The following is a 25736-nucleotide window of genomic DNA, read 5'->3' on the forward strand; positions in this document are numbered from 1 at the left end:
GGCATCCTGGTGGCAATTTTACCTGGGGGAGAAAATGCAGTGTAGGTTCTGAGTATCTATAGATGGTCTAGGGTGGTCTTTGTAGACACCATGGAGAAGATTGGTGAATATAAAAAACTGTGTTAGCATGTCAGGCCTGAATGTGTCCCTATTCAGGAACCTGTCATTTGAGGAACGAATTTTACCAGCAATCCCTCCTTAAGTGAAAAGAGTCATTAAGTCAATTCCTTTAGAGCACATGACATCTTTAATGTTTCTTACGGGCCATTTGTGGAAAGATATATTGTCACTGCTCGTAGCATAGCCTCCCGAAAATAGAAAGCACTGCAGATGGAGTTAAGGTCGGCCATGCCTCACCTCTCTGGGCAGGGCTGATTGGCTCATTCTGGTCCCACACAGATCAACCAAAGCAAGAGCCAGACCGCTACCACACAGGGATTCACCCACACTCTCCCACATTCCCAGAACTGCTCACCCCAATTGCAAAATCTGTCTGTACAGCTGAACATGAAGGAGCATGCAGTGGAGATAGCTCAAATTGAGCCGTATAGGAGGGCCCACAGCAGTCAGTGGGAGTGAGATGCTCAGACACAGCTATCTGTCCCACCCCATCTTACGTGCATTCGACTTGGGAGGGTTCATATATCCCCACTCAGCATGACTCTCCTGTTGTCCCCTGCACCCGTCTAGCTGAACAATGGGACTTAAAAATGTTAAATTTTTAGAGCCGATGGCTTGGTGATTATTAAGATGCTTTGGTAAAAATGAGAGGTCCACCCCTGTTATACCAAACCAGATACAAATATCGGTGGTTGGAGGACCCTTAGAATCAACCCATCGATACCACTTAATTTGGAACTGGAGAAACTGAGGCCCAGAGAGATAAAGCTACTTGTCCAGGGTCATTTGGTAAACTTAGTGAGAGAAATAGAACCTGAACCCCAGTTCAGTGTTTCTTCTCTAAGAGCTTAGAACCCATGGCTGCTTTCCATCTTTTATGACCTCCTTTCCCCAGTTTACTCTCTGACCTGATGGTCCAACTGCTTGTACTCTGGGTTGGTGTCATAGTGGCTTCTTCTAAAGGTGAACTTCCTGGGACACTGTTGCTTATGTATCAGAACAGTATACTGAGATATGAATTTGTTCCTATGCGTGGGTGTTTATTCCCTCTTCCCACACATCCCCCATTCCATTTCAACACCAAACACGTGGGCAGGGGCTCAGTGTGCTTTTTAATCACAGGGATATATGTCAGGTAAAACAGCAAAAGTTACCTAAATTTATGGACTTTTCCTGTCCTTTATGACAGCTTATACTCCTAAAACGTGATTATGCTAGGAGACCTGAGGACAGGGGGATCATGGGAGTGCCCCTGGGGACCAGGAGAGAGAGAGAAGGAGGCTATTCCCCAAAGACTAAAGAAGAGGAACAAAATGGGTGGGTCTTTCAATTAATGAGACATATGTCCTGCTGGGTAGCAGAACTTCTGTAATGTGGCAAGACCTCAGAGGTGACAACCACATAGGACACCAAAGAAGGTCCCTGGGGCTCTGAGCCCCAGCGAAGATGCCTGTGCGGTGACTGTGGCACAGAAGCAGCAGAGCCCCTGGAACCAGAGAAAGTCTGTGAGCTGGATACCAAGGGCTTCAGGACCACCCAGTAAAGACAACACCCGAGGGCCTCTTTGAGGCCCCGTTAGGATCCTGTAGGAGAGTCCCAATAATTACGACAGAATAAACTTCTTGTGGCCCAGTATGATGGTGGCTCAAACTCAGCTAGAAATTGACTTAAAAAAAAATAAAAGGGAGGGTGCCTGGGTGGCTCAGTCAGTTAAGCACCCAACTCTTGATTTCAGTTCAGGTCATGATGTCATAGTTTGTGAGTTCGAGCCCCACATCCAGCTCTGTGCTGGTCAGGATTCCTTCTCTCTCTCTCCCTCTCTCTGCCCCTCCCCTGCTAGTGCGCGCTCTCTCTCTCTCTCTCTCTCAAAATAAATAAATAGTTAATTTTTTTTTAACTTTTAAAAAATAAAAAGGATTTTTTAACACCCTAATTTGTAGGCAAGATTTTTGCCTGCTACATTTGTCTTAAATTTTTTTAATCAAAGTGTGGGTATTACATTTACCTCAACAACTGGTGTCCTACCAACATTTTTTTCAGTGTATAAAAAGGCCCAACTTTAAAACTAATGATTTGTCCCTGGAAAAGCTTATGGTATGGTGGAGGTTTTGTCTGCTCTGTGATCCTTTCCTGACCACATATCCTCCCCTGGGCTACCAATGTGTCTTGTAAATGCATCTATAATTGCACTTGACCGTCTGCATTATAATTATTTGTGTACAGGACTGTCTCCCCTGCTAGACTGCGGGCTCATTAAATGTAAGGTCTGCACCTTCCTCTCCAGTGCATCCCCCAGGAACCGGCCCAAATGCAGGCATGTGGGAGACTGTCAGTAAATCTGTGTAGTATGCTGTAGTCTGAGCTGTGGCTTTCCTGGGCATTTTCCCTCAAAAGAGCTTTAAAACAAATTGTGGTTCAGCAGCTCAGGCCTGCACATAATCTCATTTCAAGGTGAAAAGAAAAAAAACCCCACAAAATCTGTGCATTCTTCACTTGACCTAATGAAAACAGGAGAGCCCAAAGTTATTTAAAAGGTGGAGGTTTCTAGCTTTTCAATTTTGTCACTGCTTTGCTTTCGACACTGGTCAGTTCAGCAAACTTGAGAATGCCTAGTGTGTTTGCAGCACTTTGCACTGACCTGTGTGATAGCGTGTACACACACACACACACACACACACACACACACACACACACACGCTCAGTCAAGGAGTTCCCAGACTATTGGGGAGCGTAAGCAAAACGTGACTGGCGGGAGTTAGTTGGCTGGGGAGACACAATAGGAAGTTAGTAACGTTTGCAAGGGAGGAATACAAAAGATGTGAGCCGGAAGAATCAAATGAAGAACGCTTGCTCCCCTCCCCTCACTGTCTCATTTACATAGAAATCGATGTAAAGTGTCTTGTGCTGCAGCCCCCAAGGAGATTCCGATGACCAAACTGGCCACTTCCATAACCTGTCTTGTCAAAATCAGCAAGTTCTTAACTCAGAATGAAAAAAAATGATTAGGTCTGCCTCCAGAGGTTTGTCTTCTTGGTTATTGGATCAGAAGTTTGATACTGGATCAAAACCACAATAATACACTAGTTAAGCATAATTTTATATTGAAATGAAGATGAAGTATATTTATAATTATTCAGTCAAAAACAGTGCAGGTGTAAGATTTAAATGTTATCTGTATTTATTATTTTCCAGGTACTATAAGTACCTGATAGTCAATTTGGGGGACACCGATTAGCTCTTCCCTGAGAATCAACAGACCTTTAGAAGTTAAAGCTCATTTTTTCCATTTATAAAAGCAGTGCCTATAAAATGCAGAAAAGAAGAAAAAATCATCTGTTGTTCAATCATTCAAAGAAATCCACTGCTAATAGTTTGATGTATGTCCTTCCAATATTTTCTATACATATTTTATTTCATAGCTGGGATCATATTCTTTCATACATGGCTTCTTCTACTTATCCTGATAATAAAAAGAGTATTTAAAAATACTTTTTAAAAATAAGAAGCCTAACTAAGCATTTGAAAGCTTTCGTCGCTCAGTTTCTGCAATAAGATCTGAACAAAACCTTTAACAGGAATTAAAATTCATCACAACTGGCCATAAATTTAGAGGACCCATTGGAGGATCACAGCCAGCAAAGTCAGCAGATTCTGAAACCTCTCCACTTTCTGTGCCTTGCCAACTGACTGAAGTAGAGAGGCAACTTGACTATTGCCTTCTGACTTTAATTAATGTTTAATACTCAGTGGCAAAAGCACACTTCCTCTTGTAAGTTCTCATTAAGTTCCTTTTGAATCAGTTAACACCCTGTTTATAAAGATGTGGATATTTTCTCTAATTACTGTAATTTTGGCTACTGTTGTAAAAATCAGTGCTCCCTGTCACACTGTCAGAGATCATTACAGATGCCTACGTACTTCTCCCCCTCCCTCGCCTGGAAAAGATCCAGCCTTCTCTGGAAATTAAATGCATTAAAAGGTTTAATAAAGGAAAGGAAACTCCAGACATATCATGTCTCATTTCAAGCCATTCCAGAACAAAACTGGGGTGTATTCATCAGGGTGATGACATGTGGTCTATTTAAACATTCAGGCTATGGATACAGAGTCCTGCTACTTATATAATACATTCCATTATTGTAAAATCCAATTCATTCTGCTGAACAAGAATGGACTGAGGTGACCTATGCTCTCAGAAGGACATTTCACACTCCTGGTATTTCCTTTCATGTGGAGAGATATCAGGGAAGGTACATACACGCTGGCATTTCTCCGCCCCTTCAGGTGCCCCTCCCCTGGGGTGCCAAGTTTTCACTGGCAAGTTTGGAAGACGTAGGTATGCATGGCTCAGCTTCTTTCTCCTTTCTTCCCCATGGAAGCCAGACTCCACAGGAAACATGTATTCTAGTCTGTTCCTTCTGTGTGGGGAAGGACTGTGGTTTTCTAGCACTGTATATGACTGAGTAGATAAGCCCACTTAATTCTGTGGTTCAGTACCAGGAGATCCATCTAAGCCACATCCTCTAGCCCAGTCTTTAGAAGGAATGAGGCCCTATCCTGATTTCCCTTACACCTTCTCACTCTCTTAATTGATTCAAAACACTTGGTGGGGTGCTGTTTACCAGCTCCATTAAAAGTCAACACCACCAAACACAAAGGCTGGTAATTCAAAAACAGCGTGAAACAAAACACCACTCTCTTGTAGGCGTGTTTTTTAGGGAGTTTTTTTTTTTTTAATTAGTCACTCTCTGTTGTAAATATTCCATATAAACTCTGCTCTACTCTCTGCCTTTTTAGTGTTTACCTAATTCTGGATCTACTTAATAAAAAGGAGGGCTGGGGAAGAGACCTAGCTGTCCACGGCCAGAATTTTCCTTGGCAGGAGGCTGTTATTCTTCATGCATTGATACTTTCTTCTGTTGTGTTAGGAATTATTTTCCCCATTTTACTGAGACCAGGTGAGGCTGGGTGATTTGCCCACGTTCACAGAGTTAGCAGCAGAGCAGGGAATTGAACCATCCAGCTCCCAGGCCAGAGCTCACTCTTCAGGAAAGTTTTCACTACATGGCTCCCCACAGCCACTACCCTGACACCCTATCCTTTCAGTGTTCAGACTGTTAGGAGAACAGGAGGAGGGAATAAGCGAAAAGAAAATGGCGCTCCAACAAAGAACACTTGCCGAAAGGGGCAGTGGTTTGCTGGGGAGCCATCTATAACCTAAAGTCTCCTGGCTATCAACTGGGACTTATGTTTTAGTTTAGTTTTTTTTTTTTCTGCCCCCAAACAGGATTTCACATTGCTGTTTGCTTGTTTGTGTTGCCACTACCTTTGTAGTTATTTATTTCAACAGCAATAAGAAACTAATGCACTTGCCTAAGAAACTTTAATTCTTTTTTATTCTGGGGGGTATAGTTGACACAATGTTACATTAGTTTCAGGTTACAACATAATGATGTGTTATGCTCACAAGTAGCTACCATCTGTCCTGATACATCACTATTACAATATCACTATCCTCCCTCTGCTGTGCCTTTTATTCCCACGACTTATTCATTCCATAACTGGAAGCCTGCGCCTCCCACTGCCTTTCATCCATTTTTCCCAGCACCCCCACCTGCCCGCCCCCCCCCCCTTCCACATTGTTTTTTAAGATGTCTTATTTGATTATGTTTTTTTCTGGTTTGGTCTAACCAAAATTCTTTGTGATTGCAAAACAATTCTGATGACTTTTTCTTCCAAATTTGTTCAGTTGGTTTGAAAATGTCAGTATAAAAGTCAAGTTTTCTTGACTCAGGGAATTCTCACCTCCGAGAAGGTTAAGATTCATATGTCACCACAGTAATTAAACTCATATTGTACAGGTATGTCTAAGCATATTCTACTTTTATAAGTGAACTTTGCTTACTGTTGATTTAAATGTTGTAAATAGGGTAGTGCTGTTTTCCTTCCTGTTACTGTAGGCAGCATCAGGGAGAAGGAGACTATCAGGGTTTATTAAGTTGAGAAAAATATAATGCAACTAGAAACTCGTGTTCCAGGGGTGCCTGGATGGCTCAGTCAGTTAAGCATCCACTCTTGATCTTGGCTCAGGTTATGATCTCACAGTTCATGAGATCAAACCCCGCATCAGGCTCTGAACTGACAGAGAGGAGCCTACTTGGGATTCTCTCTCTCCCTCTCTCTCTGTCCCTCCCCACTGCTCACATGTGCACTCTCTCTCTCCCTCCCTCCCCGCCCCCCCTCTGTGTCATATGTGCGTGCAAAATAAGTAAATAAACTTAAAAAAATTTTTTTAAAGAAACTCCTGTTCCAAGAGTTAAGTATGGCCTCAGAGGTCAAGGCAGGTTTGATAGAGTGGTACCTAACCCATGCTTGACACTCACCTAAGAGGGATTTCATCAGTGTGTGTTAAGTGAATGAAGGTAAAATTCTGGATGAGCCTTAAGAAGAGGTGGGAATCAGGCAGGCTTCTTAATGCATCAAATAAACTTGAATCAAATCAGAGAAGCCTATCAATATGTGTGCGTATGTGTGTGTTGATGTATCCTTCCTTTGTGTTGTTCCTTAAGGTCTCAAACTGTAAGTCCCAGAATTTTAACTTGTAAGATAGACCTCTAAAATCATTTTTGAGGATAGAGGGTAAAAAGGCTGGGATATCAAAATTTTCTATAAGATGTAATAATTCATAAGTAATTCTATCTGCCACCTAGCATTTATATCATGGTGGATGTGGAAATGTTGCATTAGTTTTTATTGGCGTTTAATAATCTCTCTCTCCGTGACTAATGGCGGGCTTATATGTGTTCCCAAGTGACAGAGCGCAGCTCTTTATCTCCTATACTGTGCATTCCAAATCTATGTATTTTCCCTTTCTTCCCCAATTCCTTTCATGATTGTGTGCCTTTGCTCGTACCAGCAGAAGGGAAGAGAGAAAAACAGACCAGTATTTGTTGTATTAGGGAAGTGTCTAACACAGAGAGAACTGTTTGGTTTCACTCTCATTACAGCGACACGGGAGCCAGCAGCATCAGTGGCACCAGTCCCCCCATGATGCACACTCAGCTCCCCTCTCATTTCCTAGCACTTGGAGAATGCTGAATCTGCAGCTGCTGTGATCTTTTTCTCCTCTCTCAAGAAAGATTTTATTTAAGGCCTCCAGCATCTTTCATTTGTCTCGGCAAAACCAAATATGTACATGCTGTACTTCTATTTCCTTAAGTTTCATTTAGAACAGATGACATTTCTATGTGGATTTTTCTAAGGAAAGTACTTTCCTATCTGCTTTGATTTGTTGATCATTGTAAAGTGCTCAGAATCGCCAAGTGCTCTTATTCTCCGAGTCAAGTTCTCCTGCTGACAGAACACCAATGCCCCCTACTGATAAGTTTGCCCAAACCTTTCTTTAGAAAAGCAGGAACATCAGCACCTCTCTTAGCAACAAGCACAGGACCCACCAGCCTTGTCTGAAAAGGACATGTGCTTCTAGGATCATCTTAGTCTGCTTGATTAGCCTCTCATTAGGGTAATTTCCTCTATTAGTCTTTGCTAAAGCAGCTAGAAGTTATTTCATGCTTGACTGGCTTTATTAGAAAAACAATTTTAAAGGTATCCGCAGAGCTTTATACCTGACAAAATGAGAACCAGAACTAACATTTGATTATGCTAGTGTAATTCCTGTTATGTTATATTTGTATTTAATGGGGAAAGTCCCTCAAAATGCCTTTATATTTGTCTTTCTGTTTCTTCAGTATTTATAGAATTTCTGGCATAAAGAGTCTTTAAAACCTTAATGCTCCAGATTTACTTGAATCCCATCTCGTGTCATGTCTGTCAAGTAATTGCTTGGTTTCCCCCAACACAGAGAACACGGCACCTATCAAAGCAACCCACGGCACCTTTGAACGGTTCTGACAAAAAGTTCATGCAAGATATTTTCTGTTGCGCTTCCAAATATTAGGCCAGTTTCTACCATTTGGCTGCTATAACGTTTTGCTATAACAAATCTATTTCCTATTAATCCTTCAAATATTTGGACAGAAAGATCATACCCTTCTCCTGGCATTCTTCTCTTCCCCAGAAAGGGTAATATCAACTTTCAGAGAAGAGGCAAAGTTCTATAAATGTGAGGCCAAGGTACAAAGACTTAGGACAGAATGCCAGTAGGATATAAAATTCCTATTTTCAGATGATGTACTAATTGTTAATCTATCTCTCTCTCTCTCTCTGTCTCTCCTCTTACACACACACACACACACACACACACACACACACACACACACTTTTCGTGGTTACCACACATATACTTTAAAAATGGCCATCTTGGGGTGCCTGGGTGGGTCAATCAGTTAAGCATCTGACTCTTGACTTTGGGTCAGGTCATGATCTCATGGTTCATGAGATGGAGCCCCGCATGGGGCTTTGTGCTGATGGTACACAGCCTGTCTAGGATTCTCTCTCTCCCTCTCCCTCTGCCCCTCCCCTGCTCACACTCTGTCTCTCTCAAAAATAAACATTTAATTAAAATAAAAATAAAATAAAAATAAAATAAAATAAAATAAAATAAAATAAAATAAAATAAAATAAAATAAAACTGGCCATCTTTGAACTTAGTAAAGGAACAGAAGATAAATTCGGTTTCTGTCACACTATGATTTGACTGTTGCAAGGAAGATCCAATCTCAGGGCTTCTTCATAAATGCCTGAAAATCATTAGACCTTCCTATTCAGCTCACATATTCTTAGGCAAAGAGCATCAGGTGAGGATTTCTGACAGGGTTGAGAAATTAGTGAACCTGGACTGAGGTTTTTTAATCAGCAAATGTCTCACAAGACCAGTTGGGTCTTTTATGAGATGTTTATCATTCCATTGAGTTCTGCCGCTTGTCTTCAGACAGATACGAAATCAAGACTCCGGTGTTCGCTGTGTAACCCACTCCTCCCCTCCTTGTATTTGCAGTCTCAATCTTGCTGTCTAGGTAGCCAATAACCAAGGTCACTGCCATGTTTTACTTAAACAATAGTAAGGCAATCGATGACCCAAAGCCAAAACCCAGCAGCCACATTTGTATCACTGGGCTTGTTCGGCCACCAAGTCTTAAGAGTTGCTCTTTGCTATTATAATTCTCTTAAGATAATGCCAGTTGGTTTTATATGTTGTATTTTCAAGGAAGCAGACACTGAAACGGAATAGGAGTGCATAAGGCTCACTGGGGAGTTAACACCTGTGAAGAGACAGGAGCAGTATTGGGCAGGTGGGGGGTATCAGTCCATGACACAGACCAGAGGAGATCTCTGCTGGCCCAGTGCAGAGCTCTGGAGCAGAGTTTGCTCATTTAGAGTCCCCAGTTGGACAAAGATGGCTAGGCCTTAGTACCACTTGTTCAGCTGTCGACTGGGGACACCAAGAAAAACTTTGGCATGGGCGTGGCTAGCACTGCCTTGTTTAGTCATTGGCTGGTGCCTGCCCTGTAAAGAGCAAGACCACAGCTCAGAATTCGAGGCACGAACAGCTGGAGGCCGCCAGCTAGCTGTGTTCCTTGCAGCTGGGCAGCAAGTCCTTTCTTGAAGGGGGAGATCTGAGTAAGACATCCGTTTTTTCCACAACAGTTTATTGTCACCAAGTCACTCTTCAATCAATCAACACGTGTAGTTGTTGCTTTAGGACTCCAGTGCTGTGTAACCAACTGTGCCATTTTAATCATTTAAAACTCCAAATTTAATGGTGAAAAGAAATTTTGCTTGGGGCGCCTGGGTGGCAGTTAAGCGGTTAAGCGGCCTACTTCGGCTCAGATCATAATCTCACAGTTCGTGAGTTCTAGTGCCGCATTGGGCTCTGTGCTGACAGCTCAGAGCCTGGAGCCTGCTTTGGATTCTGTGTCTCCCTCTCACTCTGCCCTTCTCCTGCTGGCACTCTGTCTCTCTAGCTCTTTCAAAAATAATCATTAAAAAAAAAAAAGAGCCTGTTTCAAAGAAAGAAAGAAAGAAAGAAAGAAAGAAAGAAAGAAAGAAAGAAAGAAAGAAAGAAAGAAAGAAAGAGAAGTTTTACTTTGTACTTAAATTTGTGGATCAGGAATTAGAAAAGGGTCTGGCTGTCTGGTCCTGGCTTGGGTTTTTTATGTGGGCTGCAGTTTGATGTTGGCAGAGGCTGCATTTATCCGAAGGTTCTGTGTTGGGCATTCACAACAGTTCACTAATTGATGGCAGGTGAAGCTGGCTGTCCGTCAGGAGTTGCACTGGCACTAATAGAGCACCTATGCCTTGGGCCTCTCGCAGCACGGCGACTGAATTTACAGCAGGAGCACCCCAAGATTAAACGTTCTCAAAGACCAAAGTGGAGCTTCAAGGGTTCCTCTGACCTAGTTTTAGAAGTTCTGCAGTGTCCCTTTCATTCCATGCCATTTGGTCACAGAAACCACCTTCAAAGGGAGAAGAATTCGACTCCACCTCTCAATGAGAGAAGCAGCATATAATCTGTTACTGTGCTTAATCTGCCATAGTTGTGTTTTGTTAGAAAAGGTGTGGCTTGTTCTCAGGCCCTTACTATTACAATAGGGAGTTACTTTTCTTTTCAATTCATGACACCTTACACAAATATTTCCCATTTGTTCAATCATTTTTCCTTCCACATGGTGTCATATTCCTTATTGCTCTTCTTTAATGTTGTTTTTTAAGTTTATTTATGTATTTTGAGCAAGAGAGACCACAAGCAGGGGAGGAGCGAGAGAGAGGGAGAGGGAGAGAATCCCAAGCAGGCTCCCTACTGTAAATGTGGAGCCCAACGCGTGGCTTGAATTCATGAACCTCAAGATCATGACCTGAGCCGAAACCAAGAGTCAGTCACTTGACCGACAGAGCTACCCAGGCACCCCCATGTTTTTTAGTTTATATCTGCCTCAATTTAAGTGCAGCATCACATCAGAACAGAATATTCTCAATATGGACTGATCAGCCCAGAGAAAAGCAGAGCTATTGATCCAGGGGGAGAGCAAACTTTTATGTAAGTGACACTGCAGTATTCATGCACATTGAGTCAATTTATTGCATAAACATGAATTGAGTGTTCACTGTGTACCAGGAACTATGCTAAGTGCTGGGGCTACAAAACTTAATAGAACTTAGTCACTTCCTCGTGGAGCTCACAGTTTAGTGGTAAAGATTGTCATGCAAAACAAGTAATTACTGCTCTGTGTTATGCACTACAATAGGAAAATGAATAGGGAAAAAAATGTGAATACAAAAGAGAAAGTTTCAAATGCTGCATAGTAGAGAAAATAAGGAATTAAGCCTTAAGGAAATTCATCAGGCATAGAAATGGGAGAAAGAACAACTGAAGCAAAAGGGAAAACATAGGAATAGGCACAAGGAGATATATATAGCAAGCCAAATGTAGGTAACCTTACTTTTAGTAGAAATATATGATTAGTCCAGGGGCACCTGGGTGTCTCAGTCAGTTGAGAGCCCAACTTTGGCTCAGGTCATGATCTCACGGTTCGTGGGTTCGAGCCCCACTTCAGGCTCTGTGCTGACAGCTCAGAGCCTGGAGCCTGCTTCAGATTCTGTCTCCCTCTCTCTCTGCCCCTCCCCTACTCACACTCTGTCTCTCTCTCTCTCTCAAAAATAAATAAAACATTTAAAAAAAAGAAAGAAATGTACAATTAGCCCATTGGATACTTCTAGGGAAGAACTATGAGATGAGACTGGAAAGCTAGGGAAGACTCATCTCCAGGTCGTCAGGATCTTGGGTGGCATGCTAGGGTGTTGGGATTTTTTATCCCCTTGAAAAAGGAAATCAATAGATTTGTATTTTAGGAAAAGTGCTTTAGTTGAGGTATGACTTGGAGTCTGCCTGAATGTGAAATAGAAAGTAGCAGGAAGAACCAGGAACAATCCTTCATTTTCTGGCTTAAATAACAGTGTGGTGGTTGGGTTATAATCTTCAGAAAAGGAAGGGTGGGTGATAATTAAGATCAAAAATCATGAGTATGAGATGCCTAAGAAACATCTAGAGGAAGGTGTTGCATATGGATTTAGAAATAAGGGTCTGGAGTTCAGTGGAGAGGTCTAGGCTACAATTATATACCCGTGAATAGTCAAAGTATAGGTGGTAATTGAAGCCATTGGAGAAGTTCAGTAAAAAGTAAAGTCTAGAGCTCAAGAAAAAGGTTCATGTAAGAAATAAAGATTTCAACGTACACGAGACAGTTGAAACCCTGGGAGGATGTGAGATCCCCCACCACAGATGGTGAGAAGAAAGCCTAGACTAATGGTAGAATGGATTGTGTATGTGAGGAGAGTTGAGACAAGATGGAATTCTGAGACTAGGAAAGTAACTGCAACAGAAAGGAAGCCAAGGGAAGAGAAAAATTCAAGAATAAAAAAAGTGACCAGGAATATCAAATGCTGCAGAGACATCACAGAAGCTTAGGACTGAAAAATATTTAATACATTTTTCAATTAGGAGGTCACTGATGACTTAATGAGACCAATTTGAGGAGAGTGGAGAGAACCAATGTAGCTACCCCTGAGCACCTTTGCAGTGCAGAAAAGTAAAAAAGGGTGCGTTCAAGGCAGTAATAAAACCCGGGGTGGGAGGGTTAATTTGTGTTTTGTGGTTTTGTGCTTTATTTTATTTTGTTTATTTTAAATGTTTAGATGTGCCCAGACATAGTGAAAATGGAGAGGTTCGAGATTCAGAAAGAGGAAAAATAATGGAGAGCAGCATTTCCAAGAAAGACAAATTAGTTAACATCTGAGAGTGAACAGGCTTTTCCCCTAAATCCTGTTCCTTCACATTTATGTCCCTCGGGTCACTATCAGCCAATATTTGAGCAGTAGAATATTTTAGACCCAAGTGTTGGGGCTTCTGTTATCTCTATGAAATTTCTTTAAGTTGAATTCAGTCTTTCATTCCAGACTGTTGAGAATTTTCTGGGTTCTGATTTTGTCTTTCAGTATATATGCTATCCCTTCAAAGTTCACATCATTCAGAGATTTGATAGAGCTGACTTCTAATTCATTGGCATGAGACTGAAAAATGCACACCTAGATTTCTCTATTAGTATTACTACTGATACATTAGTAAACTCATTTTGAGTTCATCCAATATTCAGTATACCTGTCATCCAGTCTACATTTCTATTTGTCCACCAGGTTCTCAAGGTCACCTTGTGCCAGATTCCTGGATGCAGTCTAAATAGACCACAAATAACCCATTTCCCTGCTATGCTAATCTCGTCCTCCATTAAAAAATGAAATAAGATTGGTCTGAGATGACTTGATTCATGCTTAGCGAACCCATCCTGGCTCAGAGATCAATGCTTCTTCTCCTAAGAGCAAGGAGGTTGCCCTATAACATCCATTCTACAATCAAGCCCAGAATAAACCTAAAATTCAGTTGTCATCATCAGTAATGCTTTTAATTCTGTATACTTCCCTTTTTGAAACTGGTAAATATATTTGTCCAATTCCAACCTTCCTCCTTCTCTTCTCAGTAGTTTCTTAAAACTCTCATTTGCAAGTTTTCGGTACCCTGGATGTGATTTCTCTTATAAAGCATATTTAAACTCATTTAAAGCAACTCTGTTCTTTCTTCAATCACTGCTTACATTTGGGACAAATGCCATTCAAACTTTATAAATCTAAGGATCTTTTCTCTAGACAGAGAAGATATACAGCAAATAAATGAAGAATTCTGCTTTCTCGGTATCTTCCATCAAAATCACATTATCATTCTATCTTGCTGCATCAAATTTAATTGCAGAATTTTTGTTAGCCAGTTTACTTTGGAGTTTAGACATGTGAACACACTATAAAAGAGATTCACTGTTTTATGGTGATCTCAGCTTTCTTCCCTTTCACCTTTATGTATCTGGTTGCCAAATTTGGTCCCATCAGAGAGCTCCCCATACAGCCCAAAGAGTTTCTTTCAAGGTGTTTTTCCTCCTCTCTCTTGTTAAAACTTCATTTTTGAGAAGCTTAACCACCCAGACAGATTTCTTTTTTAGGTTTTCATGCCTTAGACCCACGTCTGCTCAATCTTGGGATCTTTTAAATTCTGCTTTCATGAGTTCTGGAGTTCATGTCCAACCAAACTCAACCTTTCCTTTCTTAGATATACTTTAACAAGAGAGAGAAAAGCATGGGGAAGAAGCAACCCAAAGGCAACTCTAATATTTGATCTCCTTTCCTTTCAGGCATCTAGATAACCTAACTACCTACTTACATCAACTCCTCCTTCACCTGTAATGTCTCAGAAGAGGAGTTTTATAGCTATAAGGAAAGAAAGTGAAACTAAAGAGATATTTATGAGGAAAGTGTTTTCAGTTTCTAATGGGGTTTAGATTTACTATGGGGTAATTTACAGAGTATCCCTTGTTGTATGGTTGTCTTGAGGCACTTGAGAGAACATGGGCTGGAGGTGCAGTGGTCTGTGCATTAGTGCCATTGAGCCGGTGTCTAGATCTTATAGTTCTACTCTTTCATCCATTCACTGAGCAAGCACGCATGAAGCACCAACCACATACCAGGCTCTCAGTCTGGTGCACTGAGTTGTCACGGTCTCCCTGGTGGAACGATGTGTTTTCCGGACCCAGGGTGCTCTTTGGAATATCTTTAGGAATTACAGTGGCCTGATTATTGCTATCTGTCTCTCATACCTCTCAGTCTCTGAACATGTCGGGTCAATATAACCTTCTCTTCAATGTATTCAGTTAAAAATATTTTTCCTGATTCCCAGGGAATAGAGTTACTCCCCTCTTTCCTAGGAAACAAAGGAGCCTCTGCCGAGGAAGGAATAGGGCTCAGCCTGGGTGGCTCAAACAGCAATACTAACAGCTTTCAGTATCCACTTCTAGAGACTCTAAGAGAGTAATGATGTGAGGTAAAGTGTCAGTTGATGGGGCTTGGACCAGCACCCCGTCTGCACACTCTAGTTAGATAGTTGTGACATTAAAATGTCACGTAAATGTGAAGACACCATTGAAATGATCTTTCCCATAGTCGATTCCCTATCCTCTAGTGGCCATTGTGAGAGGTCGAAAGGCAGAAGCATCAGTAAAGAATGAAAAGGTACCCTGTGATGAACAATTATTAGCTATTTAGAATATAACTTACTTCCTAAATCTTTTCAGCTCAACATGCCTGGCTTAAATGCTCTAAATGTGTCTTCTAAAGTAATTTCACATTTCATTGAATAAATTTCCATTGACAAGACATGCTCAGTCATAAGAACCCTAGTATAATGGCAGAGTATTTAGAGTGCTAAATGATACAGATTATGCATTGTGCTGTGTTCAGAAAGTTTCAAAATGGAACAATTGTTTTCAAAGAAACAAAAATCAATCCAAAAGGATAAAAGTGAGAAAAGGAGGCTTAGATTACTTTGCAGAACCTCCAATCAAGCATGGATATCCAGCGAGTGACATTTTTTCATAAGACTCAGGAGATTATGGGCTCTGAGAGCCTTTCTGCTACCGTGTGTATTAGAATAATTGTTCCTCTAATTCAAATCTCTAAGCAGCTTAATGCCTGTTCTTATCTTAGTTCAATTTAGAGAGAACATAAGAACAAAAATGCTGTATCTGTTCAGTGTCTTCTCTAAATGAAACTGTTCAAATAACTCCAAGCTCTGAGGTTATGTGGTTGGCCACATAGCTGGACATTCCTTCCAAAGACAAGGTGAAGAAAGCTGCCCCCAGGCCAACACTCAAAATGAAAAGTGGTCTTAGGATTGTTGGGAGGAAGAATATAATGACATCTTCTTAATGAAATACATTTGGGACCAACTTAGCCTAAGACTGGGGGAAGACTTCATGTTTCCTAGAGATGACTGCTTTTCTTTCTCTCCATCCTTTTCCATGCCTAGAATAATACTAGATATTCAACACATATCTGTTGTAATTAGGGTGGAACCCATGCTGCCTAGGGATATGTAGTGCTAAATTGCCACGGCTTAGGAAACATTTCTCACCATAAGAACATTTTTTAAATGTCACATTCCTGCATTAGCACCAAAGTCTTTCTATTTTGCTAATTCACAACATAGAGGAGCTCTGGGTCCTCCTCCCTCCTCGGTACAGGTCCACTAACCTGCCTCCCAGAACATTGGTGCTACTTCTGTCATGCTCTTTGTCCTGTCTATAGTAACACCATTCAACAACAAGGACTCTAGTCACCTCTCACCCTGTGGTCTCTCATGTCCACCCAGCTCCATACAACCCTAATTGATTCTATCTCCCACCTTCCTTGACCTCTAAACTGCTGCCCTATGAGCTCTAAAACTCCCAAGTGTTTATCAGTAAAGTTCCTTATCTTCACAACCTTGTCTGAACAGTGCCTTCCTCTTTTTACTATAAACTTGGCCTTCTTAATTATATGACTTCTCTAGAGCCCTCCCAGTAGCCATGCTTTGTCTCCCACACCCCTTGTGCTACTGGAGTTCGAGACAGGGTAGGTGTTATCCTTGTTCCTCGGTGCCTCTTCTAGACTGTTGTCCTACTCACCTTAAAAACCACTCAGCTTAGGGGCGCCTGGGTGGCTCGGTCGGTTAAGCGTCTGACTTCAGCTCAGGTCATGATCTCACGGTCCGTGAGTTCGAGCCCCGCGTCGGGCTCTGTGCTGACAGCTCAGAGCCTGGAGCCTGTTTCAGATTCTGTGTCTCCCTCTCTCTCTGCTCCTCCCCTGTTCATGCTCTGTCTCTCTCTGTCTCAAAAATAAATAAACGTTAAAAAAAAAAAATTAAAAAAAAAAAAAAAAAACAAAAAACCACTCGGCTTGGAAACTCATGCTGTCCATCAGTACCACTCACTCTGCTTCCTTGTTGCAGTTACAGAGTCCTGGGCTACTTGTCCCCCATTCTTTGGAGATTCTAGTTCTTGGCTCACTGTCACTTTCTTTCCAGCTCTATTCTTGTCACCACATTATGTGGTCTCTTTTGCACATTCCTCCTATCTCCTGACTCCTCTTTCTTTATATATGCTCACTCACTAGGAAATCACATACTCTGATAATGCCCAAAATGTATCTCCAAACTCATTCATCTGACTGCCTCCTTGACATTTCACTTAGATGGTTAATAAGCGTCTCAAAATTTATATGTTCAAAATTAAACTTCTTATTTTCCTCAGCCCCCAAATCTACTCCTTTTATAGCCTCCCCCATGTGGACAGAACTTCATTTTGTGCACTGTTATTTCCTTAATGCCTGACATATAGCAGTTTATCAATAAAAGTTTAATGAATGAATTACTTTTTATCTTTACAATAGTGGTTGAAAACTAAACTTACCATACACACAATATTTTACTTCTACTGTGTTGTAAAAGAGCCGAACAGGATTTTGTGAGCTTGCTGTAGAAATATGATAGAACAGCAGTATTGGTGGTGTTCTGTACCTGGTAACTGAAGTGTAAACAAACCTTTGTACCACTGAGGTCTCTGTCAAGGATCTGTGCTCCCATCTAAGACAGATCACTACCAAGGTGACTGTCTTCAATGACAGGTTTGATGGTGCCACTTGCCTGCTCAAAACCCTTCAGTCATTTCCTTTGTGAGTATATGGTAAAATGTTAACCTCCTCTGCCTGTCATGCAAACTCTCCTGATTTGAGTTTGCACCTGCTTCTTTTCTTCTCAGATAGAGCCCCAACATGCTAACCCAAAAGATGAATTTGGACCCTGGACACACCTGTGTTAATCAGCACTCCTTGATTACAAATGACAAAAATGAGACTGGCTTAGCAAAGAAGGGAATATAGTGGCTTGTGTAACTATAAAGAGCTCTGTATACCAACATAGAAAGGTGGCCAAAACATGTTAAGAAAAATACAAGCTGTGGGACAGCACATATAGTATGATTCTACTTCATACATTTTTTTAAAATCTGCCTATGAATGTGTATGTTTATATGCCTGGAGAGAAAGAAAAAGTCTAGAAGAATAAATACACATTATATGTTAACAATGATTAATCTCTAGAGCGCAAAACTGATGATATATTTTTCAACTTATATAATTATATATTAGAACGTTTTATACTTTTTTAAAAGGTTCAAATTTATGGTTAACGGTAACACCTTGCTAATGCAAAGCCATGATACACCATCCAATGTGTAGCCACTGGCCATGTGTAGGTATTTAAATTTAAATAAATTAAAATGATATAAAATTTTAAATTCCATTCTTCAGTTGCAGTAGGCATATCTCAAGGGCTTGATAGCCACATATCACTACGTGGCTTAACATATTGAGAGTACAGATATAGAACATTTCCATCAATGCAGAACATTTCTCCATGATGGGAAACATCTGGTAAGCTAGATGAACCTAGATGCTCACCTGATTGCTTTCACTAGGATAAGTGGCTTCATTTAGATGCAGCCAGAGTGAAGCAGGTGCAGGCCTGAGCACCTGTGATCTGACAACCAGCAGGAGTTTGAGTGAAGGTTCAAGTCTGTGTTCATTTATGCAGGATCTTCTAACGTCTTTGGAAGAGGCACTGTCTTAGAGGTAATTTATTCACTAATTTTAAGGGAAACAAGGAAAATCCCTACCCAGTAGGATTTTAAAGGAAAATGAGAACATCTACATCTTTTGCAATGTTAAGATTTACCTGTTTTAATTAGAAAGAAAAACAAACTGGTTGATTTAAAAGAATGTTTTTCCTTTTCTTTTCATTTGCCTAATTCCCAAGTAATTTAGCAATGCATATGGAGAAAGAAGAATCATGTTCCTTTCTGGTAGGGAAATTAACATGGTATCTAAGTACTTTGGTTTAAAATTATTTGAAAAGCAGGGGTGCCTGGGTGGCTCAGTCGGTTGAGCATCTGACTTCAGCTTGGGTCATGATCTCACAATTTGTGGGTTCAAGCCCCGCATCAGGCTCTGTGCTGACCACTAGCTCAGAGCCTGCAGCCTGCTTCAGATTCTGTGTCTCCCTCTCTCTCTCTGCCCCTCCCCTGCTCATGCTCTGTCTCTCTCTGTCTTTTAAAAATAAATAAGTGTTAATAAAATTTTTTTTAATTATTTGAAAAAGCAAACATAGGAAGCTCTTCTTTCCTTAGGTTTTTTTTTTTTTTTTTTTTTTTTTTTTTGGTTGGAACCTTTAATTTACCTTTATTTGTTCTACATGGTATATACAGAAAATTCAGTGTTAGTTTTATGTTTCCATTCTAATTTAGAGTCATAACATCATTTTCCAGTGCCTTTTTTTTCCCAAGTAGATCCGTAATTTAATAAACAGGAACTCTCAATTTCTTTTATTTAAAAAGAAGCCATGTGATTTTATTTAAGAGGTTACAGATTACAGCATGATTTCAATATTTAAATAGCAACTTATTGTATCTCTGCTATCCTCTTAAAATGATGGAAACAATAGGTCCATCAAAATATGTTATATTTTTTTTAGAGCAAAATAATTACAACTTTATATGACCACAGATCCCCCTCCTTCTCTCTCTTTCTAAAGCTCTTATTAACATCGTCCATACCAGAGATCGCTGTGCAGAGCATGCTGTTTTATATCAAAAACTTTAGTTTTAACCAATATACTGATAAGCCATCCCAAACAATTTCAGGTGATATGTTCCTTGAATAGATGGCTAAGTTGCTATGAGTAAAACCAATTGTAGAATTTCATCCATTCATTCAACTGATATCTTTTAAATACTTGTTATGTACCTGTACTAAGCTTGGTTACAAATTTGAAAAACCCTTTCCTTTAGGGCCTCATAGCTTGGTGGTGGAAGACACGGGAAAATTGAGGATGACCATGCAGTGTCGTAACTGTTAGGTCTACACAGGGAGCCATCACATCACACTGCAAAGGTGGTCAAGGAGAACTTCTAGAGCAATTTCAGGAACTTTGGTGTGGAATGTCCATCCACTTCTAGGTTCTTCATAATGACATCTACACCTAGTATCCTATACCAAAGTAGACCTAATGATGAAAAACATATTACATGCCCCCACCCCCAAATAAAGAAAAGTACAGGATCAAGTGTACCATGAAACCCCATAGGATTTAATCCTACTCTAGAAGAATCCATAATGATGAGGCAAATTTCTTTTGTTGGGCTAAAACCCTATTCTACCCTATTTTCCTTAGATTAAATGAATTCGATTATTGAAGTCCCTAAATAAGTTACCTTTATTTGGAACATTATACGGTCGGATTTTAACGTGGATGTTATTATGCTATGGTTGGGCCGAAGGAAGTAAGAACAAAGTTCTCTTTTTTCTTCAGACGAGGCACAAGACTCAAAGTGATTTGTTAGGACAAATTAGAAAGCCATTCTCTAGGCAGAAAGTCAGCCCAGTCTCCCCCAGGCCAAGTCAGTGCCCAGTGAGAAAGCAAAGGCTGCAGAGATGGTGATTCAAATACTGGGTGCATGCGTACCCTTGTGAGACCCGGTCTTGCTCATACAGAGCCTCTGCCTGCTGATTAAGCCCATATCTCTTTTCCTGAAAACTTGTTTCGATTATTAATGAGAGAAATGTTAAAGATGGCAAGAAAATTACATTTCCTTTTGAAATTATAGTGTAAATGTAGTTTCTTCAATTGGCTCTTTAAAAATTGAGAAGGTCTCATCTTCACAGATTAATAAGATTTTCTTCCCCTACTTCCACTCAAACTCCTTTGGACATACTTATTCACTTAACAAGTCTGCTGTATACATCTCCACTGTCAGAAATGACATAAATCTTCATTCCTCTGAGTAGGGCTAACTCTTCTGGATGCTTGGACAGTCATATTTCCAAAGATTTTCTTCTGTGTTTTTGACTGAAATGGATGGCACATCAAAGGCTCTTCTCACATCTGTACCCTTTTCCCCTTCCCCCCAAGAGGAAAGTAACGCTTTTGGTTGCAGTGTCTAAAGACTGGCATTCAAATAGCCCACTTCTGAATGCAAATTGGTGCAGCCGCTCTGGAAAACAGTATGGAGGTTCCTCAGAAAATTAAAAATAGACCTACCCTATGACCCAGCAATAGCACTGCTAGGAATTTATCCAAGGGATACAGGAGTACTGATGCATAGGGGCACCTGTACCCCAATGTTTATAGCGGCACTCTCAACAATAGCCAAATTATGGAAAGAGCCTAAATGTCCATCAACTGATGAATGGATAAAGAAATTGTGGTTTATATACACAATGGAATACTACGTGGCAATGAGAAAAAATGAAATATGGCCTTTTGTAGCAACATGGATGGAACTGGAGAGTGTGATGCTAAGTGAAATAAGCCATACAGAGAAAGACAGATACCATATGGTTTCACTCTTATGTGGATCCTGAGAAACATAACAGAAACCCATGGGGGAGGGGAAGGAAAAAAAAAAAAAAAAAAGAGGTTAGAGTGGGAGAGAGCCAAAGCATTAGAGACTGTTAAAAACTGAGAACAAACTGAGGGTTGATGGGGGGTGGGAGGGAGGGCAGGGTGGGTGATGGGTATTGAGGAGGGCACCTTTTGGGATGAGCACTGGGTGTTGTATGGAAACCAATTTGACAGTAAATTTCATATATTAAAAAAAAAAAATTAAAAAAATTAAAAAAAAATCAAGCAAAAAAAAAAAACAAAAAAACAAAAAAACAAATAACCCACTTCTTGTTCTTATAGCTTATGCAATGATGCTCATTCCTACGACGAAGTCAGGAATTGAGATAGCTGAATCCAAAAGTATTTGTGGTTTAGAGCAGGGGCTCCATTCCTTTCAGAACAGGGTAGGTGGTTTTGGCCATGGCTGTTTGAATTCATATAACAGAAAACCAATTGCTCTATGTGAAGCCACAAAGGGGATTTTTTTCAATATATGAAGTTTATTGTCAAATTGGTTTCCGTACAACACCCAGTGCTCATCCCAAAAGTGCCCTCCTCAATACCCATCACCCACCCTCCCCTCCCTCCCACCCCCCATCAACCCTCAGTTTGTTCTCAGTTTTTAACAGTCTCTTATGCTTTGGCTCTCTTCCACTCTAACCTCTTTTTTTTTTTCCTTCCCCTCCCCCATGGGATTCTGTTAAGTTTCTCAGGATCCACGTAAGAGTGAAAACATATGGTATCTGTCTTTCTCTGTATGGCTTATTTCACTTAGCATCACACTCTCCAGTTCCATCCACGTTGCTACAAAGGGCCATATTTCATTCTTTCTCATTGCCACGTAGTACTCCATTGTGTATATAAACCACAATTTCTTTATCCATTCATCAGTTGATGGCCATTTAGGCTCTTTCCATAATTTGGCTATTGTTCAGAGTGCTGCTATACACATTGGGGTACAAGTGCCCCTATGCATCAGTATTCCTGTATCCCTTGGGTAAATTCCTAGCAGTGCTATTGCTGGGTCATAGGGTAGGTCTATTTTTAATTTTCTGAGGAACCTCCACACTGCTTTCCAGAGTGGCTGCACCAATTTGCATTCCCACCAACAGTGCAAGAGGGTTCCCGTTTCTCCACATCCTCTCCAGCATCTATAGTCTCCTGATTTCTTCATTTTGGCCACTCTGACTGGCGTGGGGTGATATCTGAATGTGGTTTTGATTTGTATTTCCCTGATAAGGAGCGACGTTGAGCATCTTTTCATGTGTCTGTTGGCCATCCGGATGTCTTCTTTAGAGAAGTGTCTATTCATGTTTTCTGCCCATTTCTTCACTGGGTTATTTGTTTTTCGGGTGTGGAGTTTGGTGAGCTCTTCATAGATTTTGGATACTAGCCCTTTGTCCGATATGTCATTTGCAAATATATTTTCCCATTCCATTGGTTGCCTTTTAGTTTTGTTGGTTGTTTCCTTTGCTGTGCAGAAGCTTTTTATCTTCATAAGGTCACAGTAGTTCATTTTTGCTTTTAATTCCAAAGGGGATTTTTTAAGAAGGATAAAAATGACCTCTGTGAAGCTCAGAAGGCATAGACTGGCCTCGGCATAAACTAAAACAAGGAACTGAAAAACCATCAAAACCAGAATTACTCCTTCTCTCCAGGTCTTATGGTCCCTTGACTTTTCACTTCATTCTTCTCTGTATATATCTGTCCATTAGCTTTCACGGTTTTCCTTGGTTCAGATGGCCACATCTAGGACCTATTTGTCTATAGCTCCTAGATCTTTATGTCCTGAGTTCAAGTGGCCAGTAAAGACACACAGAGTCTGTGACTCTTCAAATTCTTGGAAAGAAGCTCGTGGGCCTGCGTTTGGGCCAGGTGTCTCCCCTTAATCAAGTCATCTCCAGCCAGTGGATTAGTCTTGCAGTAGAAGCATGAGTGTGGGTGTAAATGTGTAATTCCCAAAGAGGGGCAATCATGGTCTGGGTGAACATCTCGAATGATGTCAACTCCTAGGGTCAGTGAGCTATTTTCTTTCTTTCAGAAAGCTTGAATAGAAGTAAAATATACATTTATCCTTGTTAAGCCTGCAAGGAATAACCAAAATACCTGTTTTCTTTGATCTGGGATAAAAATCACAAGTTAGTTTGGTTACTTCGTTCATCTCATGCCAGTCAGAATCTTCTGTATTTATATTTAATTCAAGAGCAATTATTTAATTAAAATTAGAAATCAAATTAACTGGGGCACCTTGGTGGCTCAGTCAGTTAAGCATCTGACTTTGGCTCAGGTCATGATCTCATGATTTGTGAGTTTGAGCCCTGTATTGGGCTCTCTGTTGTTAGCACAGAGCCTGCTTCAGATCTTCTGTTCCCTTCTCTGTCTTCCCCTCCCCAGCTCGCACATGCACATGTGTGCTTGCTGTTTTATTTCTCAAAACTAAATAAAAATTTCAAAAAAAAAAGAAGGAACTATTCCAAAGTAAATACATATAATTTGTTAATTAAATGGGATGCTTCAATTTTAGGGACTATAGGAGGAAAATAATTAGAGGATCTTGATGTTGAGAAGCTCAGGAACTTCTGCCTTAGCAGAAGAAAGCCAACTCTAGGTTCTGGAGCTTATGAAAGAGAGTCAGCAAAAGCATAAAATATGCAGTTATGCTGCTCTGCTAGAGCAGGCCCTATGGGGCCAACCTGTTCACATTGATTCGTGGAGAACTTCTCCCCTTATTTTAGTTTTATATGCTACATAACAAACTGCCACAAACATAGCCACTTAAAACCACACAAACTTGTTATCTCACACTTTCTGTGGGTCAGGAGTCTGTGAGTTAGTTGGGTCTTCTGCTCAGTATTAGGTGGAAGTCAAGGGGTCAGCCAGGACTGTGATGTCATTTGAGTCCTAGGGTCTTCTGCCAAGCTCACAAGCTGTTGGCAGAGTTCAGTTCCTGTAAGACTGAGAGCCTCAGCCCTAGAGTCAGCCCACCCATTCCTGGCCATGTGGCCCTCTCCACAAATATGGCAATTTGCTTCTCCAAGGCCAACAGAGAGTGTCTCTACTGCTTCAGATCTCTTAACTTCGTTTAAAGGTATCAAGTGATTAATAGGTCACCTCTGCCCAGCACAATATCCTTTTCCATTAACTTAAAGTTAACTCATTAAGGACCTTAATTACATCATTATAATTCCTACACCTTCACCACATAATATAACATAATCAAAGAAGAGGCATTCCATTATATTCATAGGTCTTGCTCACACCAAAGAGAAGGATCATACTGTGCATGAACACTCGGGGGCAGAAGTCTTGGGGACCAGCTCAGAATTCTGCCCACTCAAATAAAATGAAGAGGAAAAAGAGTGAGGATTGATCTTGGTTCTACCTCTCTCACGCTTAAAGCCACCATCCTTTGGCATAAAGCACAATTGGGCTGTGGGCCTAAATATGTTCATAAATGAAAGGAAAGCTCAGTAATACGAGCATTTGTATCTCCTAAGCCTAGTTTTGGATGTTTATCTCTTATACTGGCCTGATTTATTTTTGTTAGTTTATTCGCTTATTATACATATTTATATAACGTGTATGATATTATAAGATGATTTAAATATTGGATAGTACTTTACCATCTGCAAAGAGTTTTTCCAAGTCTTCTCATTTAACCCCATTTCTCATGTTATCTCATTCCCATTAAGGGTATTTTTCCTAATGCAGGTCTGAGGATCAGAAAAGCTAGAATCATGCATCCCAGGATTACAGAGTCAATCAGTGACAGAACGAAGACCAAAAGTTGGGTCTTCATCTCCGAATTATGGCCCCCTTCCTTTTCAATCCTCCTTTGTATCATTAGAATATGATGGCTAAATGTGGAACATCCTGGGGTGCCCGGGTGGCTCAGTCGGTTGAGATCTGACTCTTGATTTCAGCTCAGATCATGATCCCAGGGTTGTGGGATCGAGCCCAACATAGGGCTCTGTGCTGAGGGTGGAGCCTGCTTGAGATTCTCTCTCTCTCTTCCTCTGTCCTTCTCCCCTACTCTCACTCTGTCTTGAATGAATGAATGAATGAATGAATAAGGAACATCCTGACCAAGGACACATTTAACTGCCCTTAGAAATGGCTTCCAGCGCCACCTCCCATTGGCACTCAACTGAGCAGAGGTTGAGCACAGTTTCTGTCCCCTTTCTCCAATCCTCCGTGTCACCTTTGAGAACTAAGCAGACCAGGACTTTGTTTGCCTACCCTGCTTCTACAGGGCAATGGGCCCCCTGCATATCAATATCCTGGGTCACAGCCTAAATTCTGTTGA

At 40.8% G+C, this 25736-nt stretch overlaps 1 protein-coding gene across 6 annotated transcripts in view; it reads left to right on the forward strand.

The window, feature by feature from the left end:
* The window catches only part of PLPPR1 (phospholipid phosphatase related 1), a 512674-nt gene that overhangs the window by 428602 nt on the left and 58336 nt on the right, over positions 1 to 25736 (forward strand). The window contains exon 1 of one of the 6 annotated variants that reach the window (XM_007089266.3): positions 17535 to 17664. The exons of the other annotated variants lie outside the window; for them this stretch is intronic. The gene's annotated coding sequence lies outside the window, so the exon portion shown is untranslated. Of the gene's footprint in view, positions 1 to 17534; positions 17665 to 25736 lie in introns of those variants that run through there. 6 annotated transcript variants of the gene reach the window in all.

Source organism: Panthera tigris, chromosome D4 (assembly GCF_018350195.1).
Source record: "Panthera tigris isolate Pti1 chromosome D4, P.tigris_Pti1_mat1.1, whole genome shotgun sequence".
Lineage (NCBI taxonomy): Eukaryota > Metazoa > Chordata > Mammalia > Carnivora > Felidae > Panthera > Panthera tigris.